Source organism: Chinchilla lanigera, unplaced genomic scaffold, assembly GCF_000276665.1.
Source record: "Chinchilla lanigera isolate Chin_1 unplaced genomic scaffold, ChiLan1.0 scaffold00029, whole genome shotgun sequence".
In the NCBI taxonomy this organism is placed as follows: domain Eukaryota; kingdom Metazoa; phylum Chordata; class Mammalia; order Rodentia; family Chinchillidae; genus Chinchilla; species Chinchilla lanigera.
In genome coordinates, this window is record NW_004955430.1 from 9,052,894 (window position 1) to 9,065,758 (window position 12,865).

Below are 12,865 nucleotides of genomic sequence, written 5' to 3' on the forward strand. Positions count from 1 at the left end.
CAACAATAAAGAAGAGTTCCTTTTCCTCCAAAGCCTTGTCAGCATTTATTATCTGATTTATTATCTGATTATTATCTGATTTCTTGATGACAGCCATTCTTTCTAGAGTAAGATGATATATCAGTGTTTCATTAACTTACATTTTCTGATGGCCAGTGATAGTGAACATTTCTTCATGTATTTCTTGGTCATTTTACTTCTTTTGTGATGTGTCTATTCATTTTATTTGCCCTTTTTTTAATTGTATCGTCTATGTGGGGGAAAGTAGAATATTTTGAGTTTTTTATATATTTTACATATTAGTCCTCTGAGGAATAGCTGGCAAATTTTTCCCACTCTCTAGGTTGTCTTTTCACTCTGTTGGTTATTTTTATCTTTATTTTTTGCAGAGTGAAAGTTTTTTAACTTGATATGATCCCATTTGTTAATTCTTGGTACTATTTTTTGTGCCTATACCATAAAGAGTTTCAGCTTTTTATCTTGCAGCAGGTTATGTTTCTATTTTAACATTTAGTTCTTTCATTTTGATTTTAGGGTAGAACATGTTGAGAGATATGGATCTAGGTTCAATCTTCTGCATGGAACACTCAAGTTTCCCAGCATCATTTATTAAAGAAGCTTCTTTCCTGCAGTGTATGTTTTTCCCCCATTGTCAAAGATCAAAAAGTTGAATTCCTGAGTTGTTTCTTCATCCTCTATTCTGTGTCATTGATCCACATATATATTTTTGTGCCAGTAGCATAATTTTTTTAAATCACAGTAGCTTTGTAGTATAATTTCAAGTCTAGGATTATGATGCTACTCACTTTGTTTTTGTTACCCTGAATTACTTTTGCTATTCTTGGTCCCTTCTGGCTCCAGTTAATGTTAGGATTGTTTTCTCTAGTCCAATGAAGAATGTATTGGTATTTTTGATTTGAATTGCATTAAATCTGTATGCCAATTTTGAAGAGATATTGACTACATTGACCATTTTGACTATATTGGTTCTGCTTATCCAGCAAGAGGGAGTATCTTTTCATTTTCTGATGTCTTCTATTTTCTTTTTCAGAATACTGTAGTTTTTGCTGTAGAGATCTTTGACGTTCTTAGCTAGGTTATCTCCTAAGTATTTAATTGTTCTTGTGCACCAAGTGCTGGTACACCCAACTTCATAAAACAAAAACTACTGGACATGAAAGGACAGGTAGACAGTAATACATTCATACAGGGGAAGTTCAACACTCTACTCTCACAATTAGTTCAACCAGACAAAAAATTAATAAAGACTTATCAAAATTAAACCACACCAATGGACAAATAGACATCAGATATCTACAGAGTATTTAATTCAACAGCAGCAAAACACACACTTTTCTCAGGTGCACTCAGAACTTTTCCCAAAATATACCATATCTTAGGCCATAAAGCATGCTTAAATTAATTTTAAAAAAAAGCATTGAAATAATCCTCTGCCTTTTATTGGATCCTAGTGGAATGAAGTTAGAAATTAACAATAAACAATAAAGATGATACAAACACATATAGATTAAACGATATATTACTAAATAATTAGTGGTTCACAGGAAAAACAGGCAAGAAAATGAAAGTTCCAAGAGCCAAATGACAATGGAAACATAACCTGCCAAGACATATGGGATACAAAGCAGTTCTAAGAGTGAAGTTATGAATACACACATTAAAAGAATTGACTAATCTCAAAAAACTAACCTGATACCAAAATTAAAAAACAGACCTATCAAGAAAAGAAAACTACAGGCTACATCCCTAATGAAGACAGATGCAGAACTCCTCAGCAAGATACTCACAAACAGAATGCAACTAGTTATTTAAAAGGTCTAATCACACATAGGGCTTCATCTCAGGAATGCAAGGATGATTTAACATATATAAATCAATAAATACAATCTGTCACATAAAGATAAGCAAGGACAAAAATCACATGATCATCTCAATAGATGTAGAGAAAGTCTGACAAAATCCAACATCTAGTTATGAAAAAAACATTTAATTAAACAGGTATAGAAGGTATCTTATCTCAAACTGATAAAAATCATTTTAGAAAAACCCATTAACAGAGTCACACTAAATAGAGAAAACTGCAAACATTTCCTCCAAAACCAGGAACTAGACAAGGATATCCACCTTCACCATTGCTCTACAATATAGTACTACAATATAGTACTTTTTAACCAGAGCAATGAAACAAGAGAAAAAAATAAAAAGGATACATATAGGAAAGGGAGAACTCAAACTATCCTTATCTGTGGATGACATGACTTGGTCCATTATATAGAAGATCCATTATATAGAAGACCCAAAAAACCTCACTTAAAACACCTAGAACTAATCAAATTCAGCAAAGCAACAGGATACAAATGCAACACACAAAAACCAGGAGCATTTCTATATACACTGAACACACTGAAAAAGAAATTAGGAAAATAATCCCATTCACAATATCTTCAAAAAAATTAAATACTTAGGAATTAACTCAACCAAGAAGTAAAAGACCTCATAGAACTCTGAAAGAAGAGATCAAAGAGGACACCAAAAAATGGAAAGACAGCTTTTGTTCCTAGGTAGGCAGAATGAATGTTGTCATAATGGCCATATTACCTAAAATTATATATTGATATAATGCAATGTTAATAAAAATAACAACAATCTTCACAGAGCTATAAAAAAAATTCTAAAGTTTTTATGGACCAAGAAGACAAATAGCAAGAGAAATTCTGGGCAACAAGAGCAAAAGAGGAGGCATCACACTCTTACATTTCAAGTTATATTATAAAACTATAGTGATAAAAACAGCATAGTACTGGCACAAAAATAGATATGTGGATCAGTAGAGTAGAATAGAGATTACAGAAACAACCTTAGACACCAGCCACATGATGTTTGACAAAGGGTCCAAAAATATGCTGAAGAAAATATACCTTCTTTAACAGCTGTTCTAGAAAACCTGGTTATTCATATGTAGAAGAATGAATCAAGACCCATATTTCTCACTCTGTACTAAAATAAAATAAAAATGGATCAAAGGCCTAGAGTTAAAATGGAAATAGGCTGCTGAAAGATAAAAATAGTTTAAAGCCTTGAAGACACAGGCATAAGCATAGACATAGGCAAGGGCTTTCTGAACAGAAACTGGTTGAACAAGAAATAACACCAAAAATCAACAAGGGATAATATCAAATTAAAAAGCTGCACAGCAAAGGAAACAACCAAGAGTGAAAATATAACCTACAAATTTTGCCATCTACTCCTCAGACAGAGGGCTTATATCTAAAATGTATAAAGAACTCAAAAACCTAAAATCTTCCAAAATAAAATCATCCCTGTCGAAAACTGGGCAATTGAAATGGATAGACGCTTCTCAAGGGAAGAAGTGCAAGTGGCCAGTAAGCACGTGAAAAAATGTTCAGCATCTTTGGCCACTAGAGAAATGCAATTTAAAGAAACACTTCCCCAGAAAGAATGGCTATCACTAAGAACTCAAAGAACAAGAAATGCCAGCAAGGTTGTGGGGTAAAAGGAACTTCATACACTGAAAATATAAACTAGTAGTGGGAATGTAAACTAATACAACCACTATGGAAATTAGAATGGGGATTCCTAAAAAAGCTAGAATTAGAAATGCCATTCAACTCAGTTATATCTCTTCTAAGTATCTACCCCCAAAATTTAGATCTTATATGTCAGCTCAGCTCATAATAGCTACATCTTGAAAATGGCCTATATGTCCATCAGCAGATGAATGGATAAATAAAGTATGGTGTATATACATAGAGGATTACTGTGATGTCATAAAGAAGGATACATTTGAGTCATTTGTAGGAACATGGATGAATTTGAGACAATAGTGTTAAGTGAAATAAAGCAGATACAGAAGGTTAAATATTATATTGTCTATATTATATGAGAAATTCAAAGTACAAATAATTTAAAGAACAAAATAAAAGATAGGTAGTAGGAAACACGGCAATAGACATTTTAGAGATGGGAAAGGGGATGCAGGGATAGCAAGAAAGGGGAAAGAGAAGTAAACAGAATTAAGATGCGATATGCCTATGTACCAATTTTCCATGATGAATATATTTGTTATGTATTTCAAATATGTCTTAATTTAAACAAACAAATAATAAACAAAGGAAAAAGAGTTCTAAGTAGAAATTGAATAGAAAAATAGGTAGATCATGGAAAAAGACTAATGGGCCTCAAATTTGGAAAAAATGCTTTATTCATCTTAAATTTAAAGTAAAACCAAACTGAAATTACACGTCACTGATTAATTACTGAACATTAGGAAGTTTAACACATCACTTTTTGATAAGACTGTTAGGAAATCTGGCACTAGAATACATTATTGGATACAAGTGATCAAATCCCTATGGAGGAGGATTTGTCAATGTCTGTAACACAATACTTAGACACACACTTAGCTTTTAACCTCACAATCCAGATTTAGGCATCTATTCTGAGACTGCATCTTTAAAAATTGGAAACTATTTTACAAGATTTTTTAGTACAATACTAATTATAGTACTAAAATATTATAAGCAACCTAATATTCATTTTATTAGTCTGTTGGTGATGTCATAACAAAATATCACAGAGTGGGTAGATTAAGCAACAGAAATTTTGTTCTTACAGTTCTCAGTTCTGGAGACTGGAGTTCCAAGATCAATCTGTCAACAGGGTTGGTTTCTCCTGAGACTGCTTTTTCTTTCTTTTCTTTTTTTTTTTTTTCAATACTGGGAATTGAACTCCGGACCCTGAGTTTTCCAGGCAGGCAGTTGTGCCACTGAGCTATATTCTCAGCCCATTGTCTTTTTTTTTAGGTTGAAGACAGCCTTCTTCTTGCTGTGTCCTCACATGACCTTCCCTCTTGTGTCTTTCCCTTCTTATAAGCATACCAGTCATGTGGGATTGGGCCTCATCCTTAAGAATTCATTTAACCTTATTTACCTTTGTAAAGGCCCTATCTTCAAATACATACTTAAGAATTCAGGGGTAAGTCTTCAACATAGCAATTTTGAACGGTCACAATTCACTGCGTAATACTAATCCATGGGCGAGTGGTTGAATGCATAAAAGGGATCATCCTGCAGCTATTTAAAAAGCACCACAAAATTCTTTCTCTGAGCACATATGGTGCAATTTCTAAGATGCATTCATAAATGATAAAAAAGGTGTAAAATGCTCTATATATTACCTAAGAAAGAAGAAAAGGTACATATAATCTTTTATATATTAAAAACATAGGCTTGTATATACATATATATGTATGCTTTATATTACATACATAAATATATACATATAAAACTGAGAATAGGCTTATTATATGCATTTTATATGCATGTAGAAGTTACCAGGAAAATGAAAATAATTATACTGTCTGCACTCACACAATATAGTGAATGCAAGTGTATGTGCATATATGTGTACAAAGTGGTATACACATATGAAAATCTCTAAGCATTCTCTGAAATTGACAATTTCAAGCAATCAAATTGGGTTACTGACCACATATAGCAACTATCTTTTAACCTGTAGTTCTTCCTAATAAATAAATCACACTCCACCATAAGTTAGGTAAGCAGACAGAAGTTTACTTTTCTCTGTAACAAATGTATCAGCAACCAAGACTAATGTTTACTGTAGATAGGATATTTCTGTATTTCCACTCAGTCACTCTGGGCTTATTTCCTTATGGTCATAATATATCTAGTATCATAATATTCCAGATATCATATCTGATCTGTCTATATACACACACACACACACACACACACACACACACACACCCAGAGAGAGAGAGAGAGAGAGAGAGAGAGAGAGAGAGAGAGAGAGAATGATAGCTTATTCCATTCCTTTTTATGAGGAAAGTAGTATTTCTAGACTCCCCCAGCAACCTATTTCATATATGTCATTGGCTAGAATTACTTAAATCATAAGCCTTAGCTGCAAAGGATGAGTAGTAATGGAAACAGGACTGTCACAATTGACTTGAGCCAATTAAGATTCATCACCTGTGCCTCAGCCTGTTGCTACTTAAGGTGAGGTGCTGTTAGCAAGGAAAAGCCTCTAACCTTTCTGCTATATTTCCAGAAAAGTGAAAAGTGAAAGATTGTTCTTTCCTCAGTGCAAATCCATCTTTATTTATCTCTGCTTATCACATTTTTTGCTGCCCTTTTACTTTTTCAGCTGCCCAATGAGCCACCTCTAATTCTTCCTGTGTCTGTATTAGTCAGTTTTATAATACTATAACAGAACATCTGAGGCAATCTAACTGTATATCAAAAGGAGATTATTTTTAAGTTTAGAGTCTCAGAGTCCCAGAGATTTAGGGACACGTTCTGGTATCAACTCATGTCTGGTGAGGTCCTCTTGGCTGTCACATCATGATGTATAGCAAAGGCAAAAGTGTGTTTGAAAGCAAAGAATCACATCTCAAGCAGGAAGTCAGAGGTAGCATCTTAGAAGTCATGTTCCGTCTTTCATGAGAACTTTCAACTTACTCTTGTGAGAACTCACTCCGGGAAACTAGTGTTCTTTTCCAAGGGGAGCACTCTCAATGACCTAAGGACCCCATACTATGCCCCCACCTTTCAAAGGTTCCACATCATCTTCCAGTTATGATTTTCTAAAAATGTCCCTGAAAAGCCTCGTGTGTTCAGAGGTGAGGCTTTTAGAAAGTCATAGGATCATAAGAGTACTATAATTATCAGTGGATTCCACTGGTGAATCCATAGCTAAATATTCTGTTAGGGGATGGGGTCTGGTTAGAAGAAGTGTGTCACTGGGATGTGTGATTAGGAAGGGTGTATCTCCCTCCCCAGATCCTCCCTTCACCTTCTACTTTCTAGCCACCATGACATGAGCACCTTTTCTTCTGCTATGCTCCCCTACCATGCTGTTTCTGCCTTGGAGCTAGCCAACCATGGACTATAACAATGAGTTAATCCACTGATGAATTCAAAGCTAAATTTGCTACTAGGGGGTGGGGTTTATTTGGAAGAGGGAGGTCACAAGGTGAATGATCTGGAAGTGTGTATCTCCCTTCCCAAATCCTCCCTTCTGTCTCTTCTTCTTGGCCACTATGACGTGAGCAGCTTTTTCTCTCCTATGCCCCCTGCCTACCATGCCATTCCTGCCTTGGAGCCAGCCAACCATGGACTGTAACTATGAGACAAAACAAATCTCTCCACATTTAAGTTTGGGGTGTTCAGTATTGGGTCTCAGTGATGAGAAGGTGAGTAAGATACCAACAATCACACTCACAACCTATTCTCCAGTGTATGGATTCTTGGTGGACAAACCACAGACAGTCCATAGGCATCTGTTTTCCCAGTGTACAATTTAGGAACTATCTTCCCTGTTTGTCCTGCAATTACTGTGCCCTCTTCACCCAAATCCACCTACACAGCACACTGTTATTACACAGGTAACTCACTCTAGTTTCTATAGTATTGGGAAGTCACTCTAGTTTCTGCAGTAATGGGAAGAGCTCATATGTACCCAATGATTTTTGAAAAACTGCACTAATTTTCATCCTCACAAATCAAAGCATTGTCAGCTAGCACTAAAATAGAAAAACTGCCTGGTGATTCTTGTCTAAGTTTGGATTCCCCAAAGGAGCCTTGCAGGAAGAGCTGGTAAGGGGTGGGGAAAGGACACAGGGAAGGAATGGCTCCAATGAAACATACAGTATGAAGCTGTTTGTCACTGCAGGCAGAGTTGGAAGTCAATGTGGCACATGAACCTCACATTCATCCCATCTGAAGGGAGGAGAACTGGACTGTCTAACCTTCCATCCTCAGTTGTTGGCTGAGGCTGCGACAAGAGGTAGTCACTGATTGCCCAGCACTTCTGGTCTCTTAGTTTTGGCACAGTGAGATCCCACCACAAAAGAAAGCCCTTGGGTAGTCAGTAATAGGCCTTTGCACACTACAATGTTAAAACCAAGGCAATATGAGCAGGATATTGACAGCAGCTATTATACATGTGCTGTTTTTATCCCAAATACAACTGTTGACTGATAATAATAATAAACACATGAGCAGATACTAGGAGAAGTAGAAAAGCAGAAAATTTGAATAATATGGAAACAAGATTAATGAGTGGTTGAAGTTTCACTGGGATCTTCTGAGGTTCCTAATACCCTAAGAGTAGAGAAGGGCTGTCCAGTACCCCCACAATGAAGGCACTACCTCTGAGGGACAAGGATCCAGTCATGGACACTGGTAACATGTGTAACTTCAGGCAAGGTCACAAGCACCAGAGTTCAATCTACACTAGATAAATGTACCTTTGTTTCTAGTGATGCTATGCTAGTTAGTGATTGTTGTCTAAACAGCCCAAAGCTTTGTGCCACAATGTGCTGGCTTTCTTAAGCCCCAAGGAAAAGCAAAATGCCTCTAGAATGCCAGGACTGTATATGTTCTGCTTAGTGCCTATGGGCCTTTCACTAGCAGGTTTTGATAAGGAGTTTTATCGCTTTTGAGTAGATTTCATTATTCCACAGAAGAACATTTTCCTCTCTTCATGTGAGGCGGTACTTGAGCTCCCTTTAGATTATCTCTTGGTAACCCAGCTGCCTCTGTTCCTGCAAACCCTGTGCCCCAGAGGCTGCCGCATGCTCCAGGGTCATGTTCCTCCAGCCTTCATGCCTATGCCTCTGAGTGGCTGTTAAGCTTTTTCTCTCTCCCCATTTGGGGAACTCCTAAGGTCTTTCTAGGCCAATCTCAAACATGACTTCTTTTCTGTAACTTCTTTCACCCACTTTTCCTATCTTGTCCCCAGTACCTTAAAGTTTGAGCATCCTCAGATTCAAAGTTAAAGATAAGGGCTTCAGCACAGGTAGTTTACTTGGCGCAAGTAAAGGAGAAAGAGCTGGGAAGGGAGCATGACCAGCGTACATTAGCTCAGTGTACCTTAGACAGTGGTTACTACAACGGATAGTGGGAGTGCAGTGCAGTGTTGCTGCAGCCCTCCCAGGGACTGTGTAGCATATAGTGTGGCATTGTTCTACTGTGGGCCAGGGAGGCTGGGTATCTATCTGCCAGCTCTGTTCCTCAGTGTTGCTTCTGGCGTGGTGCCTTCCAGGCTGTCCTAGGCCCAGGTTGAACAAGATCTGCACTGCTTTTGAAAGAAGATGGTGTCTCAGAAATAAAAGCAGAGAGATTCAGGGCTTGAGCAGGGATCTGCACAGGAGATGCTCACAGCAGCTTCAGAAAAACTAATGGGATGTGGTAACATATGTTCCACCTCTCATGCTCCAGGTAATGCCTCCTTTACTGGTGTCCAGATAATCCTTTATGAATTCCTTCACAATAGCCCATGATTGCTCTATATTTGTTTGTCTACCATATATTAAGTGTACTGTATGTTTCTGCTTTATATTGAACCCTTAAAACAACTCAGGATGCAAGGAGTACTTATCCCCACTTAATCTTGAGAAAATCAAGTCGCACTAATTTTCTTGTTTGTGTTTTTCTTCTAGTCCATGAGCACCTGAAGAGAATGGTCTTTGGGTTATTGCTATCTATATGCTCACATCCAATATACCAGTTAGAATATCATGAGTATTCAATAAATGTTACTTCAGTTAGGTTGTTCAGAAAATCTAAATGCACAGCTTAAACAATGTCATTTATAGAACCACTCTTTAGTAATTAATAATTTGACAGTGTACAGGGGTTCTATTAAAATTCTAGAAGCTGATGTCTATGATTTGTCAAGAGAATGATTTTGACTGAGAACTTAAAAAGGAAAAGGACAGTGCTATATAACTTTAGCTTTCTCTAACTTTTATTGATCACAAAACGTTTTATTACTTCAGTTATGGGTTTAACTTGGGCCAGTGCACAGAGCATTGCCCCAAGTGGGCATTATTTGATGTATAAGTGAGGTTAAGCTAAAATGTGCTGCAGTAACAAATAATCTTAAACTCTCAGAGCTTGATTTTTCAGGCATATTCCTTGTCCATTTTATGTTATCCATGGATACAAAAAGATCCTTGACTTCCAGATAGAGATGACTGTAACTTGATCTAAGATAATGCTAGAGAAGACAACAAAAAATGGATGAATTTGAAAACTCTTCATACAAGACACACAGTATGATTTGGGCATGAATTAATGTGAGAAGGAAGAGGAGGAGGAAGGGATAAAGTTGAAAAGAGGTTTTTAAAATATAGAAACTGAAATTAAAATTAGCACACAGGGAAAGCAAGGGGGATCTCAGAATACTTGATCACATAGATATATAAAGTACTATGATATACAATCACCATGGGATATGATGGTCACACAGGTTGAATATAGGGTGTCTCGCGTAAGATCTATGCCAAGAAATAGACCCAGTCTTCATGATTTACATTAAAATGAGTTCTGAGTCAAAGTCTGTTTTGCTTTTGATTTCATGTTTGCTATCAGTTTTATGCTGTAGGGATTCAAAAAGAATATCCTCTTCATTCGAGAGACATCTCTGACCTCCCCTGAACAAGTAATAGGGTCTGTGGATCTTTAGGTAGTAGCATCCACATTTCCTTTGCAGACTTCTCACATTTGCTTAAAGAGGAAGTGAAAGTTTACTCCCTGTTCTTCCTGGGTACAGGAAGACAGCTGTCTGGCACATATATATACATGGATTATATTCAAGAATGCCTTAGAAGAGGGAAATACTGATCATTCATCCCACAAAGTTTATTCAGTGCTTCCTTCAGGCTAGATCCTGAGTGTAGCTGGAATAATCAAATTGGGCAAACTGTCTGTCAGAAGTTATGGAAGAAAAACGTGGTGCTGTGTGACCACCCATATGCAAAGTACCTGCCTTCCTTCCCTTGGGATTAGCCACGAATTTTAACAATTCTATATCTGAATTTTTAAAGTAATTAAAAACAGAATTAACTTCATTCCTTACCCTTTGGTGCAATGCTAAGGGAACATAATTCAGTCCCTGCCTGGAATACATTGAAATAGTCCAAAGTAGCTGTCAAGGCATAAACAACTTCGGAGAAAGCATTGCTGTGGTTTTACTGAACAGATGGTCTGATGACGTCAGTGTCTCCAAATTACCTGCAACCAAAGCAGATGGAAAAATTCACATGGAAGTCCAAGCTCGATGGCAGGCAGGGAGTCATGGAGAACTTCCGAGGAGAAGTCATGTGGGGTGTTTTCTTCGCATTGTTTTCAAATTCTACTAGAAATCTTTTCCTCTTTGCAAATAAAATATTTCCTTGAATACAATAGAATTATTACAGCAGATCCCACAAACAGCCACCACCAAGGCTAGAGGAAATGGCACTTAGTAAAGTCTCTGCCACCGAAAAATTATACTGATTTTAAAAAGAGGTTATTAAATGTGTAAAAGTATTGTACAGATGAAAAGAAACATCTCTGAGCTATAATTAAATATGATGGTTCTTTTAAAATCACCATAATGGTTGCAAATTTAGCCCTGGGCATATTGTGGTTTGTGGGATTTATATTTCATCTTTATACAAAAGGGTGCATTATAATTAGCATTTTCACCTGACACTGACTGCCTAGCCCTTTATCTCTCTCTCTTTTCCTTGTATTGTGTTATGTGTTCAGCCTCCCCACCCCAGCCTCCCTTACGCAAAGTTGTCAGCCTCCTAAAGTGACACATTCCACTCCTAACTGTAGACCTGCCAATTGTGCTGGATTATCTTGACTGCAAGATCTGAAATCTCAGCGTCAGGGTCAGTTTTCTGTTCACAAATGTAGCAGTCAGCCTCTAATGGTTCCAGCACTTCTGTGGTGAGCACAGTGAAGAACTGACTAACAGGAGAACAAGAAGCCAGGGTCTACTCTCTGAAGTCACACGGTTTTCACAGCTCCACACACCCTGAATGTCCTTATCATTCCTTTCTTACAGGTACAGACCTTGAGAAAACTGGCTTCTATACTTTCAACTTAAAGAAAATGCAGTAGGACCTAACATATAAATTTTAAATGTTTTTTTAGAACACTCCTGTCTGGTTTTCATAGTAGCACTGCACCAAACAGGGTTGTCTTGGTTTAAGTTCCAGGAAAAGGATTCTGAGACAAGATTGAGTACAAGGAATTTTTTTGGTGGCGGTGGCAGGGAGGTAGGTGATATCAGGAAGGAAAAATGGGAGGAGGAGGAAGGGAAAAAACACATTTGGAGACCCCAGCTAAGAGGTGAGAGAGTTGGTGTATGTGTCCTCCAACTCCCATTTACCATTGTGTGAGCGCTGCACCCAGGGCCATTAACTCTCTTCTACCTCTGAAACTTCAGGTGTACCCCACAGGAGCCAGGGAAGCCCTTCAGTGAAGAGTGGTTGATGCTCAAATCAAATGCATTGGAACAATGAGTGTGATGGAGAGGGGCATTATCATGGTTTGGGGTTTACTTGCAAGGGGAAACAATAATATAACACAGGACACATACTTTATATAATTATTTATAATAGTCACCCAACGAATGATATACAAAAGAGTGCAGGAAATCTGTCCACAGACTATAGACCACGAGTCCAGCTGAGGGCTGGGATCCCACAGAAATGTCCTGCATGAGTCCAGCTGAGGACCTAGAGCTTATAACAGTGCCTCCCACGAATCCAACTGAAGGCCCAGAACCCATAACAATGTCTCACGCAGGCCTGTTTCACGGATCTGCGCTGCGAAGGCCCAAAGGTCAGCGGTGAAATCTAGGAAATCTGTGCCAGCGGGATGAAGGATCTGTGCTAGCAGGTTGAGGCATCTGCACCGGAGCAGAAGAACAGAGCTTCCCCCCGCCTCCCCTGAAAGGTACCACAGCTGTCCTCAGCAACAGTGAGGTCCTGAGCTCCTCTGATGATCAAGATGGCCGA